The 26,666-nt window shown below is 43.0% G+C and overlaps 41 non-coding genes across 41 annotated transcripts; 29 read left to right on the top strand and 12 right to left on the bottom strand.

The window, feature by feature from the left end:
• Positions 1 to 5,424: 5,424 nt before the first annotated feature.
• Positions 5,425 to 5,538, top strand: LOC148078774 (U5 spliceosomal RNA). The gene has a single exon (XR_015711551.1). It is a non-coding gene; the product is annotated as a U5 spliceosomal RNA (small nuclear RNA).
• Positions 5,539 to 6,165: 627 nt separating this feature from the next.
• On the top strand, positions 6,166 to 6,279 carry LOC148078773 (U5 spliceosomal RNA). The gene has a single exon (XR_015711637.1). It is a non-coding gene; the product is annotated as a U5 spliceosomal RNA (small nuclear RNA).
• A 627-nt stretch (positions 6,280 to 6,906) lies between these two features.
• Positions 6,907 to 7,020, top strand: LOC148078772 (U5 spliceosomal RNA). Its single transcript, XR_015711483.1, has one exon. It is a non-coding gene; the product is annotated as a U5 spliceosomal RNA (small nuclear RNA).
• A 627-nt stretch (positions 7,021 to 7,647) lies between these two features.
• LOC148078771 (U5 spliceosomal RNA) lies at positions 7,648 to 7,761 on the top strand. The gene has a single exon (XR_015711557.1). It is a non-coding gene; the product is annotated as a U5 spliceosomal RNA (small nuclear RNA).
• Positions 7,762 to 8,394: 633 nt separating this feature from the next.
• Positions 8,395 to 8,508, top strand: LOC148078770 (U5 spliceosomal RNA). The gene has a single exon (XR_015711547.1). It is a non-coding gene; the product is annotated as a U5 spliceosomal RNA (small nuclear RNA).
• Positions 8,509 to 9,135: 627 nt separating this feature from the next.
• On the top strand, positions 9,136 to 9,249 carry LOC148078769 (U5 spliceosomal RNA). The gene has a single exon (XR_015711555.1). It is a non-coding gene; the product is annotated as a U5 spliceosomal RNA (small nuclear RNA).
• Positions 9,250 to 9,888: 639 nt separating this feature from the next.
• Positions 9,889 to 10,002, top strand: LOC148078768 (U5 spliceosomal RNA). The gene has a single exon (XR_015711529.1). It is a non-coding gene; the product is annotated as a U5 spliceosomal RNA (small nuclear RNA).
• Positions 10,003 to 10,629: 627 nt separating this feature from the next.
• LOC148078767 (U5 spliceosomal RNA) lies at positions 10,630 to 10,743 on the top strand. Its single transcript, XR_015711549.1, has one exon. It is a non-coding gene; the product is annotated as a U5 spliceosomal RNA (small nuclear RNA).
• A 627-nt stretch (positions 10,744 to 11,370) lies between these two features.
• On the top strand, positions 11,371 to 11,484 carry LOC148078766 (U5 spliceosomal RNA). The gene has a single exon (XR_015711528.1). It is a non-coding gene; the product is annotated as a U5 spliceosomal RNA (small nuclear RNA).
• A 250-nt stretch (positions 11,485 to 11,734) lies between these two features.
• Positions 11,735 to 11,808, bottom strand: trnan-guu (transfer RNA asparagine (anticodon GUU)). The gene has a single exon. It is a non-coding gene; the product is annotated as a tRNA-Asn (tRNA).
• Positions 11,809 to 12,124: 316 nt separating this feature from the next.
• On the top strand, positions 12,125 to 12,238 carry LOC148078764 (U5 spliceosomal RNA). Its single transcript, XR_015711527.1, has one exon. It is a non-coding gene; the product is annotated as a U5 spliceosomal RNA (small nuclear RNA).
• Positions 12,239 to 12,487: 249 nt separating this feature from the next.
• Positions 12,488 to 12,561, bottom strand: trnan-guu (transfer RNA asparagine (anticodon GUU)). Its single transcript has one exon. It is a non-coding gene; the product is annotated as a tRNA-Asn (tRNA).
• A 317-nt stretch (positions 12,562 to 12,878) lies between these two features.
• On the top strand, positions 12,879 to 12,989 carry LOC148078762 (U5 spliceosomal RNA). The gene has a single exon (XR_015711688.1). It is a non-coding gene; the product is annotated as a U5 spliceosomal RNA (small nuclear RNA).
• A 640-nt stretch (positions 12,990 to 13,629) lies between these two features.
• Positions 13,630 to 13,743, top strand: LOC148078761 (U5 spliceosomal RNA). Its single transcript, XR_015711526.1, has one exon. It is a non-coding gene; the product is annotated as a U5 spliceosomal RNA (small nuclear RNA).
• A 250-nt stretch (positions 13,744 to 13,993) lies between these two features.
• Positions 13,994 to 14,067, bottom strand: trnan-guu (transfer RNA asparagine (anticodon GUU)). The gene has a single exon. It is a non-coding gene; the product is annotated as a tRNA-Asn (tRNA).
• A 317-nt stretch (positions 14,068 to 14,384) lies between these two features.
• Positions 14,385 to 14,495, top strand: LOC148078759 (U5 spliceosomal RNA). The gene has a single exon (XR_015711686.1). It is a non-coding gene; the product is annotated as a U5 spliceosomal RNA (small nuclear RNA).
• Positions 14,496 to 15,135: 640 nt separating this feature from the next.
• LOC148078758 (U5 spliceosomal RNA) lies at positions 15,136 to 15,249 on the top strand. The gene has a single exon (XR_015711525.1). It is a non-coding gene; the product is annotated as a U5 spliceosomal RNA (small nuclear RNA).
• A 249-nt stretch (positions 15,250 to 15,498) lies between these two features.
• trnan-guu (transfer RNA asparagine (anticodon GUU)) lies at positions 15,499 to 15,572 on the bottom strand. Its single transcript has one exon. It is a non-coding gene; the product is annotated as a tRNA-Asn (tRNA).
• Positions 15,573 to 15,889: 317 nt separating this feature from the next.
• LOC148078756 (U5 spliceosomal RNA) lies at positions 15,890 to 16,003 on the top strand. Its single transcript, XR_015711524.1, has one exon. It is a non-coding gene; the product is annotated as a U5 spliceosomal RNA (small nuclear RNA).
• A 640-nt stretch (positions 16,004 to 16,643) lies between these two features.
• LOC148078755 (U5 spliceosomal RNA) lies at positions 16,644 to 16,757 on the top strand. The gene has a single exon (XR_015711523.1). It is a non-coding gene; the product is annotated as a U5 spliceosomal RNA (small nuclear RNA).
• A 627-nt stretch (positions 16,758 to 17,384) lies between these two features.
• On the top strand, positions 17,385 to 17,498 carry LOC148078754 (U5 spliceosomal RNA). The gene has a single exon (XR_015711548.1). It is a non-coding gene; the product is annotated as a U5 spliceosomal RNA (small nuclear RNA).
• A 627-nt stretch (positions 17,499 to 18,125) lies between these two features.
• On the top strand, positions 18,126 to 18,239 carry LOC148078753 (U5 spliceosomal RNA). The gene has a single exon (XR_015711522.1). It is a non-coding gene; the product is annotated as a U5 spliceosomal RNA (small nuclear RNA).
• Positions 18,240 to 18,489: 250 nt separating this feature from the next.
• Positions 18,490 to 18,563, bottom strand: trnan-guu (transfer RNA asparagine (anticodon GUU)). The gene has a single exon. It is a non-coding gene; the product is annotated as a tRNA-Asn (tRNA).
• A 316-nt stretch (positions 18,564 to 18,879) lies between these two features.
• LOC148078751 (U5 spliceosomal RNA) lies at positions 18,880 to 18,993 on the top strand. Its single transcript, XR_015711521.1, has one exon. It is a non-coding gene; the product is annotated as a U5 spliceosomal RNA (small nuclear RNA).
• A 249-nt stretch (positions 18,994 to 19,242) lies between these two features.
• On the bottom strand, positions 19,243 to 19,316 carry trnan-guu (transfer RNA asparagine (anticodon GUU)). Its single transcript has one exon. It is a non-coding gene; the product is annotated as a tRNA-Asn (tRNA).
• Positions 19,317 to 19,633: 317 nt separating this feature from the next.
• Positions 19,634 to 19,744, top strand: LOC148078749 (U5 spliceosomal RNA). The gene has a single exon (XR_015711685.1). It is a non-coding gene; the product is annotated as a U5 spliceosomal RNA (small nuclear RNA).
• Positions 19,745 to 20,384: 640 nt separating this feature from the next.
• On the top strand, positions 20,385 to 20,498 carry LOC148078748 (U5 spliceosomal RNA). Its single transcript, XR_015711482.1, has one exon. It is a non-coding gene; the product is annotated as a U5 spliceosomal RNA (small nuclear RNA).
• A 249-nt stretch (positions 20,499 to 20,747) lies between these two features.
• Positions 20,748 to 20,821, bottom strand: trnan-guu (transfer RNA asparagine (anticodon GUU)). Its single transcript has one exon. It is a non-coding gene; the product is annotated as a tRNA-Asn (tRNA).
• Positions 20,822 to 21,138: 317 nt separating this feature from the next.
• Positions 21,139 to 21,252, top strand: LOC148078746 (U5 spliceosomal RNA). The gene has a single exon (XR_015711811.1). It is a non-coding gene; the product is annotated as a U5 spliceosomal RNA (small nuclear RNA).
• Positions 21,253 to 21,879: 627 nt separating this feature from the next.
• LOC148078745 (U5 spliceosomal RNA) lies at positions 21,880 to 21,993 on the top strand. Its single transcript, XR_015711519.1, has one exon. It is a non-coding gene; the product is annotated as a U5 spliceosomal RNA (small nuclear RNA).
• A 250-nt stretch (positions 21,994 to 22,243) lies between these two features.
• trnan-guu (transfer RNA asparagine (anticodon GUU)) lies at positions 22,244 to 22,317 on the bottom strand. The gene has a single exon. It is a non-coding gene; the product is annotated as a tRNA-Asn (tRNA).
• A 316-nt stretch (positions 22,318 to 22,633) lies between these two features.
• On the top strand, positions 22,634 to 22,747 carry LOC148078743 (U5 spliceosomal RNA). Its single transcript, XR_015711518.1, has one exon. It is a non-coding gene; the product is annotated as a U5 spliceosomal RNA (small nuclear RNA).
• Positions 22,748 to 22,996: 249 nt separating this feature from the next.
• Positions 22,997 to 23,070, bottom strand: trnan-guu (transfer RNA asparagine (anticodon GUU)). The gene has a single exon. It is a non-coding gene; the product is annotated as a tRNA-Asn (tRNA).
• Positions 23,071 to 23,387: 317 nt separating this feature from the next.
• On the top strand, positions 23,388 to 23,498 carry LOC148078741 (U5 spliceosomal RNA). Its single transcript, XR_015711684.1, has one exon. It is a non-coding gene; the product is annotated as a U5 spliceosomal RNA (small nuclear RNA).
• Positions 23,499 to 24,138: 640 nt separating this feature from the next.
• LOC148078740 (U5 spliceosomal RNA) lies at positions 24,139 to 24,252 on the top strand. The gene has a single exon (XR_015711659.1). It is a non-coding gene; the product is annotated as a U5 spliceosomal RNA (small nuclear RNA).
• A 249-nt stretch (positions 24,253 to 24,501) lies between these two features.
• Positions 24,502 to 24,575, bottom strand: trnan-guu (transfer RNA asparagine (anticodon GUU)). The gene has a single exon. It is a non-coding gene; the product is annotated as a tRNA-Asn (tRNA).
• Positions 24,576 to 24,892: 317 nt separating this feature from the next.
• LOC148078738 (U5 spliceosomal RNA) lies at positions 24,893 to 25,006 on the top strand. Its single transcript, XR_015711810.1, has one exon. It is a non-coding gene; the product is annotated as a U5 spliceosomal RNA (small nuclear RNA).
• Positions 25,007 to 25,255: 249 nt separating this feature from the next.
• On the bottom strand, positions 25,256 to 25,329 carry trnan-guu (transfer RNA asparagine (anticodon GUU)). The gene has a single exon. It is a non-coding gene; the product is annotated as a tRNA-Asn (tRNA).
• A 315-nt stretch (positions 25,330 to 25,644) lies between these two features.
• LOC148078736 (U5 spliceosomal RNA) lies at positions 25,645 to 25,758 on the top strand. The gene has a single exon (XR_015711517.1). It is a non-coding gene; the product is annotated as a U5 spliceosomal RNA (small nuclear RNA).
• Positions 25,759 to 26,007: 249 nt separating this feature from the next.
• trnan-guu (transfer RNA asparagine (anticodon GUU)) lies at positions 26,008 to 26,081 on the bottom strand. The gene has a single exon. It is a non-coding gene; the product is annotated as a tRNA-Asn (tRNA).
• Positions 26,082 to 26,398: 317 nt separating this feature from the next.
• LOC148078734 (U5 spliceosomal RNA) lies at positions 26,399 to 26,512 on the top strand. The gene has a single exon (XR_015711809.1). It is a non-coding gene; the product is annotated as a U5 spliceosomal RNA (small nuclear RNA).
• The last annotated feature ends 154 nt before the right edge of the window (positions 26,513 to 26,666 follow it).

The following is a 26,666-nucleotide window of genomic DNA, read 5'->3' as shown; positions in this document are numbered from 1 at the left end:
TGACGTCGTCATTACAGTGTCCATTCGCTGCTCTGGACCTCCTTCTGTAGAAATTTGACAATCTCATCAACTTACCATTCATCATCATAGCTGCCTTAATGCATGCACATAAGAGGATCTCTTTACAGGATTTAGAATCACCAGCCTTGACAAGTGAACACTCTTCACCAGCCCTTTCCTTCCGAATTATGAAGCCACCTTGGGGGCAAAAACCATTAGAGCCAGCGAACAATGAACTCGAAGCGCAGAAACACAAACAGTGAGCAAAAAACAGCTAACGTGGGGCGTAAATAACTTGATCAAGTAGCACAAGTAGTGATGACTTGCTTGCCCCTGAGTCTGCGCTCCGACCTCTCGCTCTCTTCTAAGATCCGAGCACCCTCTTGCCTCTTTTTTCTGCTCACGCTCGACTCAACTGCTACAACTGAGTGATGTCACAAAGTCATACTCGATTAAAAGATCGCCTACAGTAGACCCAAATAGCAAATCCCAGACGAGTCTTACTGATTTTTAAAAATGTCTGTCTGTCTGTCTATCTAACATTATTTTAATGAACTATTAGCAGGCGATCTGTTAATCGAGTCTGACTTTGTGACGTCACTCAGTTGTAGAACTTAGAGAGTTGAGTGTGGCAATAAAAAAAGAGGCAAGAGGCTGAATCTACTTTGTAGCAGAGTGATCGCGCTAATTTGCACCCATTAGCATTAGTCCTGCTATTGCCTTTGCACCTGGGAAGATACGTTTTCAGGTAGGAAAACCTTTCACGTTTGCATAGTGAATAATTTGTTTGAAATGCAGTCTCATATAAGCTCCATAACTCCTGCCATCTACTGCCACCTCCATTGTATTTATCAAAATGAATTTTGCTCGCCTCACAAACTGTCTATGTGCTAATGACCTAGCTTCCCAGTTTAATCAAAAACTGTTCGGCTGTTAACCGAAAAGTTGGTGGTTCAAGCCCACCCAAGGATGGCCCAGTTTTGAGAGAACCATCTCTAAATGAAAACCCTTGGTGAATGCCACCGAAACCAAAGCTGCTACAACAGTAGCTTTTTTTGCTTCAGAATCCACAACTATTCACCAATATGACTGTTCTGAATGTTTCTTATCAGATTATTAAATGCCGGGTGAGTGTCTGCTCACAACCGCTGCTCCGATTAGAGAGCCAATGAGGACACCAAATTTGTTAGAATAGAGTTGTATTTCAATGACTAATCCAGAGAATGGTATCTGTAAATAACAATTCACAAATATTACAATAAATGCAGAACAAATACTGTATATGTTAACATTCACACTGTATGAGACTATGAATGATTTCTTAACAATCAAATCTCAATAAAGGAAACGCGTTTAATACAAACAAAGATGTATTCAAATCGCTATTGAGGCACATCTATAATCAAGAACCGCAGCTGCAGCCGCCTGCACAAACACACATATAAGCGGTACTGACACCCCCCCCACATGCAACGTCACGCATGTAAACATCAACTTCACAAGTTTACAACACTATAAGGTAGACTTACTTCTTCACAAACGCATTCTTGGATGGACTATCCGTCAAACAGGAGGTACCAACTTTTCATGAGTCGACTTAACTTTCTACTCATGTCACATCAATATAGGTCCAACCGAAACATGGGTGACATGTCTCTGTGGGGCAATTTGTTAGCGCGTTCAGCTGTTAACTGAAAGATTGGTGGTTCAAGCCCACCCAGGGACGGCCCAGTTTTGAGAGGACCATCTCTAAACCAAGACCCTTGGTGAATGCCATCGAAACCAAAGCTGCTACAACAGCAGCTTTTTTTGCTTCAGAATCCACAACTATTCACCAATATAACATTAACCCCTCCTTTGTTCAAATTTGCTAAAGGATGATCAAAACTTTTAGGATGCTCTATGACAAAAATGGTTCCATGAAACACTTGAAAGACAGGCAACAGCTTCCGCTGTACAGGTCGGGCTGGTATAGGTAATGGGGGAGTGGTTAAAGAGGAAGCCGGGTCCTTCCTCTTTAATCGTGACTGGCCCACAGTGCTTACAGGCAAGCTGTACGTATGTGCATGACCTGGTTGCGGCAGTGGCGGTGCTGTGCTTAGGGCGCACAGTAGCAGGCACAAGGGGGACAGACAGGATGCTGGGCAGACGCAGACCCTGTAGTGCAACTGCCGTCTCCTGCTTCTTCACTTTGGCATTGTGCCACTTGACCAAAGTCGTGTGGCTAATGTTAAGAAGCTGCATGGAGGTCTGCTCCATAACCTTTGCATTGTTCAGAATAAGCCTCCTGATTTTCCTGTAGTCGAGCATGATTAGATCCCATCTGGACCATGTACCATTCCCCTTCTTGTTGGGACTGCGGTGGATGGTACACAGCCGCACTAAGATGGTTTCAACCAGCCGACTACAATCAGGAGTCTGAGCAAGCGGACCAGAAGAAGATAGCGCATGCCTCTTTACTCTCTCCACTCCTGGAGTGAACTCCTTTCTTTTGGACGCCTTTAATCGCCTGGTGCCTGGCTGCAAACACAACCCTCTGCCGGTCATACTCGAGCAGGCCACTCCACAATGCAACAATGTTGCTGACCTAAGTCAAGAGAGCATTGGATATGTTAGGAAACAAAAAACAACAACAACTTGGTTATGGTGAAGAGTATAAGAGAATATATCTCACCTGCTCATTCTTCAGGAGCAGGTGAGATATAACTTTTTCGTGTGCTTCAGGAGCAGGTGAGATGAACTTTTTGTGCCTCTCAGTTCATGTAGCAGCTGCTCCATGTGCCGGATGGTGGCCTCCTCACTGCATGTTTTCCTCCTTACAGATCTTATTGTCCACGAGAAGATCTGTGAGCCCAGGAACTCCCTCCAGCATAAGCTCCTGTCTCTTTGCCTGGCGCAAGAGCTGTACATCTTTCGCATCCCACTCAAAGATGCACGGAGACAAGGAGCGCATGAAGGCAGGGTAAAGAGTGTGCGCATCCATGGTGCACCCGACTGACATTCGCCGCATAAAGTGCCAAATGTCTAGGCGCACCTGCAGGTCTGGCCACTCTCCAAACCGCTCCTGTAGCTTGCTGGAAGTCCCATCCATTTTACAGCAGCCACATTCCACATAGAGCAAAACAGGGGGCGGCACTGCTGCCTGGTGGTATCGCTGCATGAGTCCAGCCACCATACGGTCCAGTCCAGGCCCCTCCTGCACGGTGAGGACACTGGTAAGGATCTGGCCAGCCTCATTCCAAACTGAGGTTACCCAGAGAGCCGTCCCCCGTCCATGACCAGCCAGTTTTTTAGTGATCTAGAAATGATGAGTGATTATATAACATCATCATAGGCCATGGATCATCATTATACAGAATTTTTCACTATTGTACTCACTTTAGAGTCAGGATTAGGCGGAACATTTTTTGATGAGGCAGGTCGAGCTGGTCCCGGACAGTCTGACTTGATGACAGGAAACTCAAGCTGCAGGCAATGCACCTGAGAGTCTCTGTCACCATTAGGTAGGACCTGTCAATGTCAAGGACTTTCCGGGCCTTTTTGTGGACACCATAGCCACTGAGGTTCTTCCCACAGAATGGACAGGAAACCCTAACCTTCCACAGGTGATAGGGCATCCAAACCATCAAACGATGGGTGAAGAACCTGTCAGGGGCTGGGGTCTGGTGGTAAATCAGGGCCGGAACGGGAGGCTCGTACCACAGCTTCAAGTCTGGTTGCACCCGACCAGAGTGGAACAGCGTACCTGAGATCCACCTCTGGTCTTGTTTCAGGATGGTTTTAGCCATCTCGAATGGCAACCAGAAAGATCGCTGTCGCTGCTGGCTGATGCCATAACCTCATCCTGTAAGGAACACAATTTGGTAAATCACTGGAAGTGTGGTATATGTATATCTCTTCATGTCTAAATTAATTTTACTCACAACAAATGTTTTACCGGGGCTCTGTGTCCTGATAGTGGCTGTTAAGGTGGTGGGAGGCCTCACGAAGGCCACAGATGATTTCCTCTTAGAGGATGGTGGGGGGGCAAGGGTGAAAGTTGCAGGGGTTTGTGGTGCAGGGGTGCGTGGTGCGGGGCTGCGTAGTGCAGGGCTGCGTGTGTTGCAGGGCAGCGTGGTGCAGAACTGCCTGTTGCGGGGCTGCGTGGTACAGGGCTGCTATTGCGGGGCTGCGTGGTGCGGGGCTGTGTGGTGCAGGGCTTGGTAGTGCAGGGCTGCGTGTTGCGGGGCTGCGTGTTGTGGGGCTGCGTGGTGCGGGGCTTGGTGGTGCAGGGCTGCGTGTTGCGGGGCTGCGTGGAGCGGGGCTACGTGGTGCAGGGCTTGGTGGTGCAGGGCTGGGTGGAGCAGAGCTAGGAAGCTTGGGTGATGGTGGAGGAGAAGGACTTGGGCTGCAGCTCACTAAATTTTGTTTTAGTAGAGCTGACTTGGACTCTCCAAAGCGAGACTTTGTGAACTACAAAAAGAAAAAAATGTATTAGATCATGATTGAGGCTCCATAAAATTTCACAAGTGTTGTGTCTACCTGTGGGCAGAGATAAAGAAACCAGATGCATGTATTATAGGTGTGTAACTATATTATTATGAATGGGTGTTTGACATTTGATTAGACTTCAAGACCATAATGATAAGAGCACAATGAAATCAAAAAAGACTATTATTCACCATCGATAAACTGGGAAGAGGTCTCAAGAATGACTGTGGCGTAGCCAAAGCCTAAGTCTGTGAGGGGCCCGGTTCCTTCTCTTGATGTCCCCGCTGCTACTGCTGTGGTAGCATGGGACACCAATGTTGTTATTGCAGGGCCAGACTGGATTGACAACAGCAATAATGTAGCATTAGGACAGCAATGTTATAGTGTTATAACATAACATAATGTTGAGAGTAACTAATATTCGACACATGACCGCCATGCTGATGTTCAGCTAACAATGTAATCTCATGTGTTTATGTTAGATGAATAAATAGATTACTTTAGAGGCGTGAAAGCCACAAGACCAGGCAGTGGATCCTCCGAACAGGACAGTTTGTCCACGGGTCTACAAAGAGCACTTCTCAATCTGAGGAGATATAATGGCGTTATTTCTTCAAAGTTAAAAAGTATTTACGAATTTATAATTCTTGAGAATGAGTGATTTATTTTGTTGAATTAAACTGGGAAGTATGTGAAATCCTTACCTGCAGAAATGACACCATAATTCGGGCTCACCTGATTTCTGATGTCTATCAAGGCCTTGTTTGGGCTGTAGACGGCACATTGTTCTGAAGGTCTTGAGATCTGAGCCTCACACGGGGCGCCTAAAAATTGAGTTGATAGTGAATTTTTGGCGGTTCACATATATTGAGTAAGATGGCCTAGCGTTCCCCACCATGAGTTAAAGGCACTTGATGGAAAATACGCCTTCTTCTCAACCACTGGCTCATCAGTTCACTCGTGTTTCTCTTCAGATCGTATAAATCTTTTGCCTTTTACTAAAGATTTCCGTGGAGAGGGACAACATGAGTCTTTACCAATTTTTTGATGCCCTGCTTTGTTGGGGCTTCCTCATATGTTCAATGAAAACAACTGTCTTTAAAAACTGCTTGGTCATAGAAAGTGTTTCATGGAACCATTTTTGTCATAGAGCATCCTAAAAGTTTTGATCATCCTTTAGCAAATTTGAACAAAGGTGGGGTTACTGTTATATTGTTGAGGATTGTGAAGCAAAAAAAAGCTGCCGTTGTACCAGCTTCGGTTTCAATGTCATTCGTTTAGAGATGGTACTCTCAAAACTGGGCCGTCCCTGGTTGGGCTTGAACCACAAACCTTTCGGTTAACAGCCGAACGCACTAACCAAATGCGCCACAGAGACAGGTCACCCATGTAACAGACTTGATTTATTTTGTTAAATTAAACTGGGAAGTATGTGAAATCCTTACCTGCAGAAATGACACCATAATTTGGGTTCACCTGATTTCTGATGTCTATCAAGGCCTTGTTTGGGCTGTAGACGGCACATTGTTCTGAAGGTCTTGAGATCTGAGCCTCACACGGGGCGCCTAAAAAATGAGTTGATAGTGAATTTTTGGCGGTTCACATATATTGAGTAAGATGGCCTAGCGTTCCCCACCATGAGTTAAAGGCACTTGATGGAAAATACGCCTTCTTCTCAACCACTGGCTCATCAGTTCACTCGTGTTTCTCTTCAGATCGTATAAATCTTTCGCCTTTTACTAAAGATTTCCGTGTGGAGGGACAACATGAGTCTTTACCAATTTTTTGATGCCCTGCTTTGGTGGGGCTTCCTCATATGTTCAATGAAAACAACTGTCTTTAAAAACTGCTTGGTCATAGAAAGTGTTTCATGGAACCATTTTTGTCATAGAGCATCCTAAAAGTTTTGATCATCATTTAGCAAATTTGAACAAAGGTGGGGTTACTGTTATATTGTTGAGGATTGTGAAGCAAAAAAAAGCTGCCATTGTACCAGCTTCGGTTTCAATGGCATTCGTTTAGAGATGGTACTCTCAAAACTGGGCCGTCCCTGGTTGGGCTTGAACCACAAACCTTTCGGTTAACAGCCGAATGCACTAACCAAATGCGCCACAGAGACATGTCACCCATGTAACAGACTTGATTTATTTTGTTAAATTAAACTGGGAAGTATGTGAAATCCTTACCTGCAGAAATGACACCATAATTCGGGTTCACCTGATTTCTGATGTCTATCAAGGCCTTGTTTGGGCTGTAGACGGCACATTGTTCTGAAGGTCTTGAGATCTGAGCCTCACACGGGGCGCCTAAAAAATGAGTTGATAGTGAATTTTTGGCGGTTCACATATATTGAGTAAGATGGCCTAGCGTTCCCCACCATGAGTTAAAGGCACTTGATGGAAAATACGCCTTCTTCTCAACCACTGGCTCATCAGTTCACTCGTGTTTCTCTTCAGATCGTATAAATCTTTCGCCTTTTACTAAAGATTTCCGTGGAGAGGGACAACATGAGTCTTTACCAATTTTTTGATGCCCTGCTTTGTTGGGGCTTCCTCATATGTTCAATGAAAACAACTGTCTTTAAAAACTGCTTGGTCATAGAAAGTGTTTCATGGAACCATTTTTGTCATAGAGCATCCTAAAAGTTTTGATCATCCTTTAGCAAATTTGAACAAAGGTGGGGTTACTGTTATATTGTTGAGGATTGTGAAGCAAAAAAAAGCTGCCGTTGTACCAGCTTCGGTTTCAATGGCATTCGTTTAGAGATGGTACTCTCAAAACTGGGCCTTCCCTGGTTGGGCTTGAACCACAAACCTTTCGGTTAACAGCCGAACGCACTAACCAAATGCGCCACAGAGACATGTCACCCATGTAACAGACTTGATTTATTTTGTTAAATTAAACTGGGAAGTATGTGAAATCCTTACCTGCAGAAATGACACCATAATTCGGGTTCACCTGATTTCTGATGTCTATCAAGGCCTTGTTTGGGCTGTAGACGGCACATTGTTCTGAAGGTCTTGAGATCTGAGCCTCACACGGGGCGCCTAAAAAATGAGTTGATAGTGAATTTTTGGCGGTTCACATATATTGAGTAAGATGGCCTAGCGTTCCCCACCATGAGTTAAAGGCACTTGATGGAAAATACGCCTTCTTCTCAACCACTGGCTCATCAGTTCACTCGTGTTTCTCTTCAGATCATATAAATCTTTCGCCTTTTACTAAAGATTTCCGTGGAGAGGGACAACATGAGTCTTTACCAATTTTTTGATGCCCTGCTTTGGTGGGGCTTCCTCATATGTTCAATGAAAACAACTGTCTTTAAAAACTGCTTGGTCATAGAAAGTGTTTCATGGAACCATTTTTGTCATAGAGCATCCTAAAAGTTTTGATCATCCTTTAGCAAATTTGAACAAAGGTGGGGTTACTGTTATATTGTTGAGGATTGTGAAGCAAAAAAAAGCTGCCGTTGTACCAGCTTCGGTTTCAATGGCATTCACCATGGGTCTTCGTTTAGAGATGGTACTCTCAAAACTGGGCCGTTGGGCTTGAACCACAAACCTTTCGGTTAACAGCCGAACGCACTAACCAAATGCGCCACAGAGACATGTCACCCATGTAACAGACTTGATTTATTTTGTTAAATTAAACTGGGAAGTATGTGAAATCCTTACCTGCAGAAATGACACCATAATTCGGGCTCACCTGATTTCTGATGTCTATCAAGGCCTTGTTTGGGCTGTAGACGGCACATTGTTCTGAAGGTCTTGAGATCTGAGCCTCACACGGGGCGCCTAAAAAATGAGTTGATAGTGAATTTTTGGCGGTTCACATATATTGAGTAAGATGGCCTAGCGTTCCCCACCATGAGTTAAAGGCACTTGATGGAAAATACGCCTTCTTCTCACCCACTGGCTCATCAGTTCACTCGTGTTTCTCTTCAGATCGTATAAATCTTTCGCCTTTTACTAAAGATTTCCGTGGAGAGGGACAACATGAGTCTTTACCAATTTTTTGATGCCCTTCTTTGTTGGGGCTTCCTCATATGTTCAATGAAAACAACTGTCTTTAAAAACTGCTTGGTCATAGAAAGTGTTTCATGGAACCATTTTTGTCATAGAGCATCCTAAAAGTTTTGATCATCCTTTAGCAAATTTGAACAAAGGTGGGGTTACTGTTATATTGTTGAGGATTGTGAAGCAAAAAAAAGCTGCCGTTGTACCAGCTTCGGTTTCAATGGCATTCGTTTAGAGATGGTACTCTCAAAACTGGGCCTTCCCTGGTTGGGCTTGAACCACAAACCTTTCGGTTAACAGCCGAACGCACTAACCAAATGCGCCACAGAGACATGTCACCCATGTAACAGACTTGATTTATTTTGTTAAATTAAACTGGGAAGTATGTGAAATCCTTACCTGCAGAAATGACACCATAATTCGGGTTCACCTGATTTCTGATGTCTATCAAGGCCTTGTTTGGGCTGTAGACGGCACATTGTTCTGAAGGTCTTGAGATCTGAGCCTCACACGGGGCGCCTAAAAAATGAGTTGATAGTGAATTTTTGGCGGTTCACATATATTGAGTAAGATGGCCTAGCGTTCCCCACCATGAGTTAAAGGCACTTGATGGAAAATACGCCTTCTTCTCAACCACTGGCTCATCAGTTCACTCGTGTTTTTCTTCAGATCGTATAAATCTTTCGCCTTTTACTAAAGATTTCCGTGGAGAGGGACAACATGAGTCTTTACCAATTTTTTGATGCCCTGCTTTGTTGGGGCTTCCTCATATGTTCAATGAAAACAACTGTCTTTAAAAACTGCTTGGTCATAGAAAGTGTTTCATGGAACCATTTTTGTCATAGAGCATCCTAAAAGTTTTGATCATCATTTAGCAAATTTGAACAAAGGTGGGGTTACTGTTATATTGTTGAGGATTGTGAAGCAAAAAAAAGCTGCCGTGTACCAGCTTCGGTTTCAATGGCATTCACCATGGGTCTTCGTTTAGAGATGGTCCTATCAAAACTGGGCCGTCCCTGGTTGGGCTTGAACCACAAACCTTTCGGTTAACAGCCGAACGCACTAACCAAATGCGCCACAGAGACATGTCACCCATGTAACAGACTTGATTTATTTTGTTAAATTAAACTGGGAATTATGTGAAATCCTTACCTGCAGAAATGACACCATAATTCGGGCTCACCTGATTTCTGATGTCTATCAAGGCCTTGTTTGGGCTGTAGACGGCACATTGTTCTGAAGGTCTTGAGATCTGAGCCTCACACGGGGCGCCTAAAAAATGAGTTGATAGTGAATTTTTGGCGGTTCACATATATTGAGTAAGATGGCCTAGCGTTCCCCACCATGAGTTAAAGGCACTTGATGGAAAATACGCCTTCTTCTCAACCACTGGCTCATCAGTTCACTCGTGTTTCTCTTCAGATCGTATAAATCTTTCGCCTTTTACTAAAGATTTCCGTGGAGAGGGACAACATGAGTCTTTACCAATTTTTTGATGCCCTGCTTTGGTGGGGCTTCCTCATATGTTCAATGAAAACAACTGTCTTTAAAAACTGCTTGGTCATAGAAAGTGTTTCATGGAACCATTTTTGTCATAGAGCATCCTAAAAGTTTTGATCATCCTTTAGCAAATTTGAACAAAGGTGGGGTTACTGTTATATTGTTGAGGATTGTGAAGCAAAAAAAAGCTGCCGTTGTACCAGCTTCGGTTTCAATGTCATTCGTTTAGAGATGGTACTCTCAAAACTGGGCCGTCCCTGGTTGGGCTTGAACCACAAACCTTTCGGTTAACAGCCGAACGCACTAACCAAATGCGCCACAGAGACATGTCACCCATGTAACAGACTTGATTTATTTTGTTAAATTAAACTGGGAAGTATGTGAAATCCTTACCTGCAGAAATGACACCATAATTCGGGTTCACCTGATTTCTGATGTCTATCAAGGCCTTGTTTGGGCTGTAGACGGCACATTGTTCTGAAGGTCTTGAGATCTGAGCCTCACACGTGGCGCCTAAAAAATGAGTTGATAGTGAATTTTTGGCGGTTCACATATATTGAGTAAGATGGCCTAGCGTTCCCCACCATGAGTTAAAGGCACTTGATGGAAAATACGCCTTCTTCTCAACCACTGGCTCATCAGTTCACTCGTGTTTCTCTTCAGATCGTATAAATCTTTCGCCTTTTACTAAAGATTTCCGTGGAGAGGGACAACATGAGTCTTTACCAATTTTTTGATGCCCTTCTTTGGTGGGGCTTCCTCATATGTTCAATGAAAACAACTGTCTTTAAAAACTGCTTGGTCATAGAAAGTGTTTCATGGAACCATTTTTGTCATAGAGCATCCTAAAAGTTTTGATCATCCTTTAGCAAATTTGAACAAAGGTGGGGTTACTGTTATATTGTTGAGGATTGTGAAGCAAAAAAAAGCTGCCGTTGTACCAGCTTCGGTTTCAATGGCATTCGTTTAGAGATGGTACTCTCAAAACTGGGCCGTCCCTGGTTGGGCTTGAACCACAAACCTTTCGGTTAACAGCCGAACGCACTAACCAAATGCGCCACAGAGACATGTCACCCATGTAACAGACTTGATTTATTTTGTTAAATTAAACTGGGAAGTATGTGAAATCCTTACCTGCAGAAATGACACCATAATTCGGGTTCACCTGATTTCTGATGTCTATCAAGGCCTTGTTTGGGCTGTAGACGGCACATTGTTCTGAAGGTCTTGAGATCTGAGCCTCACACGGGGCGCCTAAAAAATGAGTTGATAGTGAATTTTTGGCGGTTCACATATATTGAGTAAGATGGCCTAGCGTTCCCCACCATGAGTTAAAGGCACTTGATGGAAAATAGGCCTTCTTCTCAACCACTGGCTCATCAGTTCACTCGTGTTTCTCTTCAGATCGTATAAATCTTTCGCCTTTTACTAAAGATTTCCGTGGAGAGGGACAACATGAGTCTTTACCAATTTTTTGATGCCCTGCTTTGGTGGGGCTTCCTCATATGTTCAATGAAAACAACTGTCTTTAAAAACTGCTTGGTCATAGAAAGTGTTTCATGGAACCATTTTTGTCATAGAGCATCCTAAAAGTTTTGATCATCCTTTAGCAAATTTGAACAAAGGTTGGGGTTACTGTTATATTGTTGAGGATTGTGAAGCAAAAAAAAGCTGCCGTTGTACCAGCTTCGGTTTCAATGGCATTCACCATGGGTCTTCGTTTAGAGATGGTCCTATCAAAACTGGGCCGTCCCTGGGTGGGCTTGAACCACCAACCTTTCGGTTAACAGCCGAACGCGCTAACCAATTGCGCCACAGAGACATGTCACCCATGTAACAGACTTGATTTATTTTGTTAAATTAAACTGGGAAGTATGTGAAATCCTTACCTGCAGAAATGACACCATAATTCGGGCTCACCTGATTTCTGATGTCTATCAAGGCCTTGTTTGGGCTGTAGACGGCACATTGTTCTGAAGGTCTTGAGATCTGACCTCACACGGGGCGCCTAAAAAATGAGTTGATAGTGAATTTTTGGCGGTTCACATATATTGAGTAAGATGGCCTAGCGTTCCCCACCATGAGTTAAAGGCACTTGATGGAAAATACGCCTTCTTCTCAACCACTGGCTCATCAGTTCACTCGTGTTTCTCTTCAGATCGTATAAATCTTTCGCCTTTTACTAAAGATTTCCGTGGAGAGGGACAACATGAGTCTTTACCAATTTTTTGATGCCCTGCTTTGGTGGGGCTTCCTCATATGTTCAATGAAAACAACTGTCTTTAAAAACTGCTTGGTCATAGAAAGTGTTTCATGGAACCATTTTTGTCATAGAGCATCCTAAAAGTTTTGATCATCCTTTAGCAAATTTGAACAAAGGTGGGGTTACTGTTATATTGTTGAGGATTGTGAAGCAAAAAAAAGCTGCCGTTGTTCCAGCTTCGGTTTCAATGGCATTCACCATGGGTCTTCGTTTAGAGATGGTCCTATCAAAACTGGGCCGTCCCTGGGTGGGCTTGAACCACCAACCTTTCGGTTAACAGCCGAACGCGCTAACCAATTGCGCCACAGAGACATGTCACCCATGTAACAGACTTGATTTATTTTGTTAAATTAAACTGGGAAGTATGTGAAATCCTTACCTGCAGAAATGACACCATAATTCGGGCTCACCTGATTTCTGATGTCTATCAAGGCCTTGTTTGGGCTGTAGACGGCACATTGTTCTGAAGGTCTTGAGATCTGAGCCTCACACGGGGCGCCTAAAAAATGAGTTGATAGTGAATTTTTGGCGGTTCACATATATTGAGTAAGATGGCCTAGCGTTCCCCACCATGAGTTAAAGGCACTTGATGGAAAATACGCCTTCTTCTCAACCACTGGCTCATCAGTTCACTCGTGTTTCTCTTCAGATCATATAAATCTTTCGCCTTTTACTAAAGATTTCCCTGGAGAGGGACATGAGTCTTTACCAATTTTTTGATGCCTTGCTTTGGTGGGGCTTCCTCATATGTTCAATGAAAACAACTGTCTTTAAAAACTGCTTGGTCATAGAAAGTGTTTCATGGAACCATTTTTGTCATAGAGCATCCTAAAAGTTTTGATCATCCTTTAGCAAATTTGAACAAAGGTGGGGTTACTGTTATATTGTTGAGGATTGTGAAGCAAAAAAAAACTGCCGTTGTACCAGCTTCGGTTTCAATGGCATTCACCATGGGTCTTCGTTTAGAGATGGTCCTATCAAAACTGGGCCGTCCCTGGTTGGGCTTGAACCACAAACCTTTCGGTTAACAGCCGAACACGCTAACTAATTGCGCCACAGAGACATGTCACCCATGTAACAGACTTGATTTATTTTGTTAAATTAAACTGGGAAGTATGTGAAATCCTTACCTGCAGAAATGACACCATAATTCGGGCTCACCTGATTTCTGATGTCTATCAAGGCCTTGTTTGGGCTGTAGACGGCACATTGTTCTGAAGGTCTTGAGATCTGAGCCTCACACGGGGCGCCTAAAAAAAGAGTTGATAGTGAATTTTTGGCGGTTCACATATATTGAGTAAGATGGCCTAGCGTTCCCCACCATGAGTTAAAGGCACTTGATGGAAAATACGCCTTCTTCTCAACCACTGGCTCATCAGTTCACTCGTGTTTCTCTTCAGATCGTATAAATCTTTCGCCTTTTACTAAAGATTTCCGTGGAGAGGGACAACATGAGTCTTTACCAATTTTTTGATGCCCTGCTTTGGTGGGGCTTCCTCATATGTTCAATGAAAACAACTGTCTTTAAAAACTGCTTGGTCATAGAAAGTGTTTCATGGAACCATTTTTGTCATAGAGCATCCTAAAAGTTTTGATCATCCTTTAGCAAATTTGAACAAAGGTTGGGGTTACTGTTATATTGTTGAGGATTGTGAAGCAAAAAAAAGCTGCCGTTGTACCAGCTTCGGTTTCAATGGCATTCACCATGGGTCTTCGTTTAGAGATGGTCCTATCAAAACTGGGCCGTCCCTGGGTGGGCTTGAACCACCAACCTTTCGGTTAACAGCCGAACGCGCTAACCAATTGCGCCACAGAGACATGTCACCCATGTAACAGACTTGATTTATTTTGTTAAATTAAACTGGGAAGTATGTGAAATCCTTACCTGCAGAAATGACACCATAATTCGGGCTCACCTGATTTCTGATGTCTATCAAGGCCTTGTTTGGGCTGTAGACGGCACATTGTTCTGAAGGTCTTGAGATCTGAGCCTCACACGGGGCGCCTAAAAAATGAGTTGATAGTGAATTTTTGGCGGTTCACATATATTGAGTAAGATGGCCTAGCGTTCCCCACCATGAGTTAAAGGCACTTGATGGAAAATACGCCTTCTTCTCAACCACTGGCTCATCAGTTCACTCGTGTTTCTCTTCAGATCATATAAATCTTTCGCCTTTTACTAAAGATTTCCCTGGAGAGGGACATGAGTCTTTACCAATTTTTTGATGCCTTGCTTTGGTGGGGCTTCCTCATATGTTCAATGAAAACAACTGTCTTTAAAAACTGCTTGGTCATAGAAAGTGTTTCATGGAACCATTTTTGTCATAGAGCATCCTAAAAGTTTTGATCATCCTTTAGCAAATTTGAACAAAGGTGGGGTTACTGTTATATTGTTGAGGATTGTGAAGCAAAAAAAAACTGCCGTTGTACCAGCTTCGGTTTCAATGGCATTCACCATGGGTCTTCGTTTAGAGATGGTCCTATCAAAACTGGGCCGTCCCTGGTTGGGCTTGAACCACAAACCTTTCGGTTAACAGCCGAACACGCTAACTAATTGCGCCACAGAGACATGTCACCCATGTAACAGACTTGATTTATTTTGTTAAATTAAACTGGGAAGTATGTGAAATCCTTACCTGCAGAAATGACACCATAATTCGGGCTCACCTGATTTCTGATGTCTATCAAGGCCTTGTTTGGGCTGTAGACGGCACATTGTTCTGAAGGTCTTGAGATCTGAGCCTCACACGGGGCGCCTAAAAAAAGAGTTGATAGTGAATTTTTGGCGGTTCACATATATTGAGTAAGATGGCCTAGCGTTCCCCACCATGAGTTAAAGGCACTTGATGGAAAATACGCCTTCTTCTCAACCACTGGCTCATCAGTTCACTCGTGTTTCTCTTCAGATCGTATAAATCTTTCGCCTTTTACTAAAGATTTCCGTGGAGAGGGACAACATGAGTCTTTACCAATTTTTTGATGCCCTGCTTTGGTGGGGCTTCCTCATATGTTCAATGAAAACAACTGTCTTTAAAAACTGCTTGGTCATAGAAAGTGTTTCATGGAACCATTTTTGTCATAGAGCATCCTAAAAGTTTTGATCATCCTTTAGCAAATTTGAACAAAGGTGGGGTTACTGTTATATTGTTGAGGATTGTGAAGCAAAAAAAAGCTGCCGTTGTTCCAGCTTCGGTTTCAATGGCATTCACCATGGGTCTTCGTTTAGAGATGGTCCTATCAAAACTGGGCCGTCCCTGGGTGGGCTTGAACCACAAACCTTTCGGTTAACAGCTGAACGCGCTAACCAATTGCGCCACAGAGACATGTCACCCATGTAACAGACTTTATTTATTTTGTTAAATTAAACTGGGAAGTATGTGAAATCCTTACCTGCAGAAATGACACCATAATTCGGGCTCACCTGATTTCTGATGTCTATCAAGGCCTTGTTTGGGCTGTAGACGGCACATTGTTCTGAAGGTCTTGAGATCTGAGCCTCACACGGGGCGCCTAAAAAATGAGTTGATAGTGAATTTTTGGCGGTTCACATATATTGAGTAAGATGGCCTAGCGTTCCCCACCATGAGTTAAAGGCACTTGATGGAAAATACGCCTTCTTCTCAACCACTGGCTCATCAGTTCACTCGTGTTTCTCTTCAGATCGTATAAATCTTTCGCCTTTTACTAAAGATTTCCGTGGAGAGGGACAACATGAGTCTTTACCAATTTTTTGATGCCCTGCTTTGGTGGGGCTTCCTCATATGTTCAATGAAAACAACTGTCTTTAAAAACTGCTTGGTCATAGAAAGTGTTTCATGGAACCATTTTTGTCATAGAGCATCCTAAAAGTTTTGATCATCATTTAGCAAATTTGAACAAAGGTGGGGTTACTGTTATATTGTTGAGGATTGTGAAGCAAAAAAAAGCTGCCGTTGTACCAGCTTCGGTTTCAATGGCATTCACCATGGGTCTTGGTTTAGAGATGGTCCTATCAAAACTGGGCCGTCCCTGGTTGGGCTTGAACCACAAACCTTTCGGTTAACAGCCGAACGCACTAACCAAATGTGCCACAGAGACATGTCACCCATGTAACAGACTTGATTTATTTTGTTAAATTAAACTGGGAATTATGTGAAATCCTTACCTGCAGAAATGACACCATAATTCGGGCTCACCTGATTTCTGATGTCTATCAAGGCCTTGTTTGGGCTGTAGACAGCACATTGTTCTGAAGGTCTTGAGATCTGAGCCTCACACGGGGCGCCTAAAAAATGAGTTGATAGTGAATTTTTGGCGGTTCACATATATTGAGTAAGATGGCCTAGCGTTCCCCACCATGAGTTAAAGGCACTTGATGGAAAATACGCCTTCTTCTCAACCACTGGCTCATCAGTTCACTCGTGTTTCTCTTCAGATCGTATAAATCTTTCGCCTTTTACTAAAGATTTCCGTGGAGAGGGACAACATGAGTCTTTACCAATTTTTTGATGCCCTGCTTTGGTGGGGCTTCCTCATATGTTCAATGAAAACAACTGTCTTTAAAAACTGCTTGGTCATAGAAAGTGTTTCATGGAACCATTTTTGTCATAGAGCATCCTAAAAGTTTTGATCATCCTTTAGCAAATTTGAACAAAGGTGGGGTTACTGTTATATTGTTGAGGATTGTGAAGCAAAAAAAAGCTGCCGTTGTACCAGCTTCGGTTTCAATGTCATTCGTTTAGAGATGGTACTCTCAAAACTGGGCCGTCCCTGGTTGGGCTTGAACCACAAACCTTTCGGTTAACAGCCGAACGCACTAACCAAATGCGCCACAGAGACATGTCACCCATGTAACAGACTTGATTTATTTTGTTAAATTAAACTGGGAAGTATGTGAAATCCTTACCTGCAGAAATGACACCATAATTCGGGTTCACCTGATTTCTGATGTCTATCAAGGCCTTGTTTGGGCTGTAGACGGCACATTGTTCTGAAGGTCTTGAGATCTGAGCCTCACACGTGGCGCCTAAAAAATGAGTTGATAGTGAATTTTTGGCGGTTCACATATATTGAGTAAGATGGCCTAGCGTTCCCCACCATGAGTTAAAGGCACTTGATGGAAAATACGCCTTCTTCTCAACCACTGGCTCATCAGTTCACTCGTGTTTCTCTTCAGATCGTATAAATCTTTCGCCTTTTACTAAAGATTTCCGTGGAGAGGGACAACATGAGTCTTTACCAATTTTTTGATGCCCTTCTTTGGTGGGGCTTCCTCATATGTTCAATGAAAACAACTGTCTTTAAAAACTGCTTGGTCATAGAAAGTGTTTCATGGAACCATTTTTGTCATAGAGCATCCTAAAAGTTTTGATCATCCTTTAGCAAATTTGAACAAAGGTGGGGTTACTGTTTTTTTGTTGAGGATTGTGAAGCAAAAAAAAGCTGCCGTTGTACCAGCTTCGGTTTCAATGGCATTCGTTTAGAGATGGTACTCTCAAAACTGGGCCGTCCCTGGTTGGGCTTGAACCACAAACCTTTCGGTTAACAGCCGAACGCACTAACCAAATGCGCCACAGAGACATGTCACCCACGTAACAGACTTGATTTATTTTGTTAAATTAAACTGGGAAGTATGTGAAATCCTTACCTGCAGAAATGACACCATAATTCGGGTTCACCTGATTTCTGATGTCTATCAAGGCCTTGTTTGGGCTGTAGACGGCACATTGTTCTGAAGGTCTTGAGATCTGAGCCTCACACGGGGCGCCTAAAAAATGAGTTGATAGTGAATTTTTGGCGGTTCACATATATTGAGTAAGATGGCCTAGCGTTCCCCACCATGAGTTAAAGGCACTTGATGGAAAATAGGCCTTCTTCTCAACCACTGGCTCATCAGTTCACTCGTGTTTCTCTTCAGATCGTATAAATCTTTCGCCTTTTACTAAAGATTTCCGTGGAGAGGGACAACATGAGTCTTTACCAATTTTTTGATGCCCTGCTTTGGTGGGGCTTCCTCATATGTTCAATGAAAACAACTGTCTTTAAAAACTGCTTGGTCATAGAAAGTGTTTCATGGAACCATTTTTGTCATAGAGCATCCTAAAAGTTTTGATCATCCTTTAGCAAATTTGAACAAAGGTTGGGGTTACTGTTATATTGTTGAGGATTGTGAAGCAAAAAAAAGCTGCCGTTGTACCAGCTTCGGTTTCAATGGCATTCACCATGGGTCTTCGTTTAGAGATGGTCCTATCAAAACTGGGCCGTCCCTGGGTGGGCTTGAACCACCAACCTTTCGGTTAACAGCCGAACGCGCTAACCAATTGCGCCACAGAGACATGTCACCCATGTAACAGACTTGATTTATTTTGTTAAATTAAACTGGGAAGTATGTGAAATCCTTACCTGCAGAAATGACACCATAATTCGGGCTCACCTGATTTCTGATGTCTATCAAGGCCTTGTTTGGGCTGTAGACGGCACATTGTTCTGAAGGTCTTGAGATCTGACCTCACACGGGGCGCCTAAAAAATGAGTTGATAGTGAATTTTTGGCGGTTCACATATATTGAGTAAGATGGCCTAGCGTTCCCCACCATGAGTTAAAGGCACTTGATGGAAAATACGCCTTCTTCTCAACCACTGGCTCATCAGTTCACTCGTGTTTCTCTTCAGATCGTATAAATCTTTCGCCTTTTACTAAAGATTTCCGTGGAGAGGGACAACATGAGTCTTTACCAATTTTTTGATGCCCTGCTTTGGTGGGGCTTCCTCATATGTTCAATGAAAACAACTGTCTTTAAAAACTGCTTGGTCATAGAAAGTGTTTCATGGAACCATTTTTGTCATAGAGCATCCTAAAAGTTTTGATCATCCTTTAGCAAATTTGAACAAAGGTGGGGTTACTGTTATATTGTTGAGGATTGTGAAGCAAAAAAAAGCTGCCGTTGTTCCAGCTTCGGTTTCAATGGCATTCACCATGGGTCTTCGTTTAGAGATGGTCCTATCAAAACTGGGCCGTCCCTGGGTGGGCTTGAACCACCAACCTTTCGGTTAACAGCCGAACGCGCTAACCAATTGCGCCACAGAGACATGTCACCCATGTAACAGACTTGATTTATTTTGTTAAATTAAACTGGGAAGTATGTGAAATCCTTACCTGCAGAAATGACACCATAATTCGGGCTCACCTGATTTCTGATGTCTATCAAGGCCTTGTTTGGGCTGTAGACGGCACATTGTTCTGAAGGTCTTGAGATCTGAGCCTCACACGGGGCGCCTAAAAAATGAGTTGATAGTGAATTTTTGGCGGTTCACATATATTGAGTAAGATGGCCTAGCGTTCCCCACCATGAGTTAAAGGCACTTGATGGAAAATACGCCTTCTTCTCAACCACTGGCTCATCAGTTCACTCGTGTTTCTCTTCAGATCATATAAATCTTTCGCCTTTTACTAAAGATTTCCCTGGAGAGGGACATGAGTCTTTACCAATTTTTTGATGCCTTGCTTTGGTGGGGCTTCCTCATATGTTCAATGAAAACAACTGTCTTTAAAAACTGCTTGGTCATAGAAAGTGTTTCATGGAACCATTTTTGTCATAGAGCATCCTAAAAGTTTTGATCATCCTTTAGCAAATTTGAACAAAGGTGGGGTTACTGTTATATTGTTGAGGATTGTGAAGCAAAAAAAAACTGCCGTTGTACCAGCTTCGGTTTCAATGGCATTCACCATGGGTCTTCGTTTAGAGATGGTCCTATCAAAACTGGGCCGTCCCTGGTTGGGCTTGAACCACAAACCTTTCGGTTAACAGCCGAACACGCTAACTAATTGCGCCACAGAGACATGTCACCCATGTAACAGACTTGATTTATTTTGTTAAATTAAACTGGGAAGTATGTGAAATCCTTACCTGCAGAAATGACACCATAATTCGGGCTCACCTGATTTCTGATGTCTATCAAGGCCTTGTTTGGGCTGTAGACGGCACATTGTTCTGAAGGTCTTGAGATCTGAGCCTCACACGGGGCGCCTAAAAAATGAGTTGATAGTGAATTTTTGGCGGTTCACATATATTGAGTAAGATGGCCTAGCGTTCCCCACCATGAGTTAAAGGCACTTGATGGAAAATACGCCTTCTTCTCAACCACTGGCTCATCAGTTCACTCGTGTTTCTCTTCAGATCGTATAAATCTTTCGCCTTTTACTAAAGATTTCCGTGGAGAGGGACAACATGAGTCTTTACCAATTTTTTGATGCCCTGCTTTGTTGGGGCTTCCTCATATGTTCAATGAAAACAACTGTCTTTAAAAACTGCTTGGTCATAGAAAGTGTTTCATGGAACCATTTTTGTCATAGAGCATCCTAAAAGTTTTGATCATCCTTTAGCAAATTTGAACAAAGGTGGGGTTACTGTTATATTGTTGAGGATTGTGAAGCAAAAAAAAGCTGCCGTTGTACCAGCTTCGGTTTCAATGGCATTCACCATGGGTCTTCGTTTAGAGATGGTCCTATCAAAACTGGGCCGTCCCTGGGTGGGCTTGAACCACCAACCTTTCGGTTAACAGCCGAACGCGCTAACCAATTGCGCCACAGAGACATGTCACCCATGTAACAGACTTGATTTATTTTGTTAAATTAAACTGGGAAGTATGTGAAATCCTTACCTGCAGAAATGACACCATAATTCGGGCTCACCTGATTTCTGATGTCTATCAAGGCCTTGTTTGGGCTGTAGACGGCACATTGTTCTGAAGGTCTTGAGATCAGAGCCTCACACGGGGCGCCTAAAAAATGAGTTGATAGTGAATTTTTGGCGGTTCACATATATTGAGTAAGATGGCCTAGCGTTCCCCACCATGAGTTAAAGGCACTTGATGGAAAATACGCCTTCTTCTCAACCACTGGCTCATCAGTTCACTCGTGTTTCTCTTCAGATCGTATAAATCTTTCGCCTTTTACTAAAGATTTCCGTGGAGAGGGACAACATGAGTCTTTACCAATTTTTTGATGCCCTGCTTTGTTGGGGCTTCCTCATATGTTCAATGAAAACAACTGTCTTTAAAAACTGCTTGGTCATAGAAAGTGTTTCATGGAACCATTTTTGTCATAGAGCATCCTAAAAGTTTTGATCATCCTTTAGCAAATTTGAACAAAGGTGGGGTTACTGTTATATTGTTGAGGATTGTGAAGCAAAAAAAAGCTGCCGTTGTACCAGCTTCGGTTTCAATGGCATTCGTTTAGAGATGGTACTCTCAAAACTGGGCCGTCCCTGGTTGGGCTTGAACCACAAACCTTTCGGTTAACAGCCGAACGCACTAACCAAATGCGCCACAGAGACATGTCACCCATGTAACAGACTTGATTTATTTTGTTAAATTAAACTGGGAAGTATGTGAAATCCTTACCTGCAGAAATGACACCATAATTCGGGTTCACCTGATTTCTGATGTCTATCAAGGCCTTGTTTGGGCTGTAGACGGCACATTGTTCTGAAGGTCTTGAGATCTGAGCCTCACACGGGGCGCCTAAAAAATGAGTTGATAGTGAATTTTTGGCGGTTCACATATATTGAGTAAGATGGCCTAGCGTTCCCCACCATGAGTTAAAGGCACTTGATGGAAAATAGGCCTTCTTCTCAACCACTGGCTCATCAGTTCACTCGTGTTTCTCTTCAGATCGTATAAATCTTTCGCCTTTTACTAAAGATTTCCGTGGAGAGGGACAACATGAGTCTTTACCAATTTTTTGATGCCCTGCTTTGGTGGGGCTTCCTCATATGTTCAATGAAAACAACTGTCTTTAAAAACTGCTTGGTCATAGAAAGTGTTTCATGGAACCATTTTTGTCATAGAGCATCCTAAAAGTTTTGATCATCCTTTAGCAAATTTGAACAAAGGTTGGGGTTACTGTTATATTGTTGAGGATTGTGAAGCAAAAAAAAGCTGCCGTTGTACCAGCTTCGGTTTCAATGGCATTCACCATGGGTCTTCGTTTAGAGATGGTCCTATCAAAACTGGGCCGTCCCTGGGTGGGCTTGAACCACCAACCTTTCGGTTAACAGCCGAACGCGCTAACCAATTGCGCCACAGAGACATGTCACCCATGTAACAGACTTGATTTATTTTGTTAAATTAAACTGGGAAGTATGTGAAATCCTTACCTGCAGAAATGACACCATAATTCGGGCTCACCTGATTTCTGATGTCTATCAAGGCCTTGTTTGGGCTGTAGACGGCACATTGTTCTGAAGGTCTTGAGATCTGACCTCACACGGGGCGCCTAAAAAATGAGTTGATAGTGAATTTTTGGCGGTTCACATATATTGAGTAAGATGGCCTAGCGTTCCCCACCATGAGTTAAAGGCACTTGATGGAAAATACGCCTTCTTCTCAACCACTGGCTCATCAGTTCACTCGTGTTTCTCTTCAGATCGTATAAATCTTTCGCCTTTTACTAAAGATTTCCGTGGAGAGGGACAACATGAGTCTTTACCAATTTTTTGATGCCCTGCTTTGGTGGGGCTTCCTCATATGTTCAATGAAAACAACTGTCTTTAAAAACTGCTTGGTCATAGAAAGTGTTTCATGGAACCATTTTTGTCATAGAGCATCCTAAAAGTTTTGATCATCCTTTAGCAAATTTGAACAAAGGTGGGGTTACTGTTATATTGTTGAGGATTGTGAAGCAAAAAAAAGCTGCCGTTGTTCCAGCTTCGGTTTCAATGGCATTCACCATGGGTCTTCGTTTAGAGATGGTCCTATCAAAACTGGGCCGTCCCTGGGTGGGCTTGAACCACCAACCTTTCGGTTAACAGCCGAACGCGCTAACCAATTGCGCCACAGAGACATGTCACCCATGTAACAGACTTGATTTATTTTGTTAAATTAAACTGGGAAGTATGTGAAATCCTTACCTGCAGAAATGACACCATAATTCGGGCTCACCTGATTTCTGATGTCTATCAAGGCCTTGTTTGGGCTGTAGACGGCACATTGTTCTGAAGGTCTTGAGATCTGAGCCTCACACGGGGCGCCTAAAAAATGAGTTGATAGTGAATTTTTGGCGGTTCACATATATTGAGTAAGATGGCCTAGCGTTCCCCACCATGAGTTAAAGGCACTTGATGGAAAATACGCCTTCTTCTCAACCACTGGCTCATCAGTTCACTCGTGTTTCTCTTCAGATCATATAAATCTTTCGCCTTTTACTAAAGATTTCCCTGGAGAGGGACATGAGTCTTTACCAATTTTTTGATGCCTTGCTTTGGTGGGGCTTCCTCATATGTTCAATGAAAACAACTGTCTTTAAAAACTGCTTGGTCATAGAAAGTGTTTCATGGAACCATTTTTGTCATAGAGCATCCTAAAAGTTTTGATCATCCTTTAGCAAATTTGAACAAAGGTGGGGTTACTGTTATATTGTTGAGGATTGTGAAGCAAAAAAAAACTGCCGTTGTACCAGCTTCGGTTTCAATGGCATTCACCATGGGTCTTCGTTTAGAGATGGTCCTATCAAAACTGGGCCGTCCCTGGTTGGGCTTGAACCACAAACCTTTCGGTTAACAGCCGAACACGCTAACTAATTGCGCCACAGAGACATGTCACCCATGTAACAGACTTGATTTATTTTGTTAAATTAAACTGGGAAGTATGTGAAATCCTTACCTGCAGAAATGACACCATAATTCGGGCTCACCTGATTTCTGATGTCTATCAAGGCCTTGTTTGGGCTGTAGACGGCACATTGTTCTGAAGGTCTTGAGATCTGAGCCTCACACGGGGCGCCTAAAAAATGAGTTGATAGTGAATTTTTGGCGGTTCACATATATTGAGTAAGATGGCCTAGCGTTCCCCACCATGAGTTAAAGGCACTTGATGGAAAATACGCCTTCTTCTCAACCACTGGCTCATCAGTTCACTCGTGTTTCTCTTCAGATCGTATAAATCTTTCGCCTTTTACTGAAGATTTCCGTGGAGAGGGACAACATGAGTCTTTACCAATTTTTTGATGCCCTGCTTTGTTGGGGCTTCCTCATATGTTCAATGAAAACAACTGTCTTTAAAAACTGCTTGGTCATAGAAAGTGTTTCATGGAACCATTTTTGTCATAGAGCATCCTAAAAGTTTTGATCATCCTTTAGCAAATTTGAACAAAGGTGGGGTTACTGTTATATTGTTGAGGATTGTGAAGCAAAAAAAAGCTGCCGTTGTACCAGCTTCGGTTTCAATGGCATTCACCATGGGTCTTCGTTTAGAGATGGTCCTATCAAAACTGGGCCGTCCCTGGGTGGGCTTGAACCACCAACCTTTCGGTTAACAGCCGAACGCGCTAACCAATTGCGCCACAGAGACATGTCACCCATGTAACAGACTTGATTTATTTTGTTAAATTAAACTGGGAAGTATGTGAAATCCTTACCTGCAGAAATGACACCATAATTCGGGCTCACCTGATTTCTGATGTCTATCAAGGCCTTGTTTGGGCTGTAGACGGCACATTGTTCTGAAGGTCTTGAGATCAGAGCCTCACACGGGGCGCCTAAAAAATGAGTTGATAGTGAATTTTTGGCGGTTCACATATATTGAGTAAGATGGCCTAGCGTTCCCCACCATGAGTTAAAGGCACTTGATGGAAAATACGCCTTCTTCTCAACCACTGGCTCATCAGTTCACTCGTGTTTCTCTTCAGATCGTATAAATCTTTCGCCTTTTACTAAAGATTTCCGTGGAGAGGGACAACATGAGTCTTTACCAATTTTTTGATGCCCTGCTTTGTTGGGGCTTCCTCATATGTTCAATGAAAACAACTGTCTTTAAAAACTGCTTGGTCATAGAAAGTGTTTCATGGAACCATTTTTGTCATAGAGCATCCTAAAAGTTTTGATCATCCTTTAGCAAATTTGAACAAAGGTGGGGTTACTGTTATATTGTTGAGGATTGTGAAGCAAAAAAAAGCTGCCGTTGTACCAGCTTCGGTTTCAATGGCATTCACCATGGGTCTTCGTTTGGAGATGGTCCTATCAAAACTGGGCCGTCCCTGGGTGGGCTTGAACCACCAACCTTTCGGTTAACAGCCGAACGCGCTAACCAATTGCGCCACAGAGACATGTCACCCATGTAACAGACTTGATTTATTTTGTTAAATTAAACTGGGAAGTATGTGAAATCCTTACCTGCAGAAATGACACCATAATTCGGGCTCACCTGATTTCTGATGTCTATCAAGGCCTTGTTTGGGCTGTAGACGGCACATTGTTCTGAAGGTCTTGAGATCTGAGCCTCACACGGGGCGCCTAAAAAATGAGTTGATAGTGAATTTTTGGCGGTTCACATATATTGAGTAAGATGGCCTAGCGTTCCCCACCATGAGTTAAAGGCACTTGATGGAAAATATTCTCTTCTCAACCACTGGCTCATCAGTTCACTCGTGTTTCTCTTCAGATCGTATAAATCTTTCGCCTTTTACTAAAGATTTCCGTGGAGAGGGACAACATGAGTCTTTACCAATTTTTTGATGCCCTGCTTTGGTGGGGCTTCCTCATATGTTCAATGAAAACAACTGTCTTTAAAAACTGCTTGGTCAGAGAAAGTGTTTCATGGAACCATTTTTGTCATAGAGCATCCTAAAAGTTTTGATCATCCTTTAGCAAATTTGAACAAAGGTGGGGTTACTGTTATATTGTTGAGGATTGTGAAGCAAAAAAAAGTTGCCGTTGTACCAGCTTCGGTTTCAATGGCATTCACCATGGGTCTTCGTTTAGAGATGGTCCTATCAAAACTGGGCCGTCCCTGGGTGGGCTTGAACCACCAACCTTTCGGTTAACAGCCGAACGCGCTAACCAATTGCGCCACAGAGACATGTCACCCATGTAACAGACTTGATTTATTTTGTTAAATTAAACTGGGAAGTATGTGAAATCCTTACCTGCAGAAATGACACCATAATTCGGGCTCACCTGATTTCTGATGTCTATCAAGGCCTTGTTTGGGCTGTAGACGGCACATTGTTCTGAAGGTCTTGAGATCTGAGCCTCACACGGGGCGCCTAAAAAATGAGTTGATAGTGAATTTTTGGCGGTTCACATATATTGAGTAAGATGGCCTAACGTTCCCCACCATGAGTTAAAGGCACTTGATGGAAAATACGCCTTCTTCTCAACCACTGGCTCATCAGTTCACTCGTGTTTCTCTTCAGATCGTATAAATCTTTCGCCTTTTACTAAAGATTTCCGTGGAGAGGGACAACATGAGTCTTTACCAATTTTTTGATGCCCTGCTTTGTTGGGGCTTCCTCATATGTTCAATGAAAACAACTGTCTTTAAAAACTGCTTGGTCATAGAAAGTGTTTCATGGAACCATTTTTGTCATAGAGCATCCTAAAAGTTTTGATCATCCTTTAGCAAATTTGAACAAAGGTGGGGTTACTGTTATATTGTTGAGGA

The sequence above is a fragment of the Callionymus lyra genome, chromosome 6 (genome assembly GCF_982586985.1).
Source record: "Callionymus lyra chromosome 6, fCalLyr1.hap1.1, whole genome shotgun sequence".
In the NCBI taxonomy this organism is placed as follows: Eukaryota; Metazoa; Chordata; class Actinopteri; order Syngnathiformes; family Callionymidae; genus Callionymus; species Callionymus lyra.
This window is presented reverse-complemented; position numbering and strand designations above follow the sequence as displayed.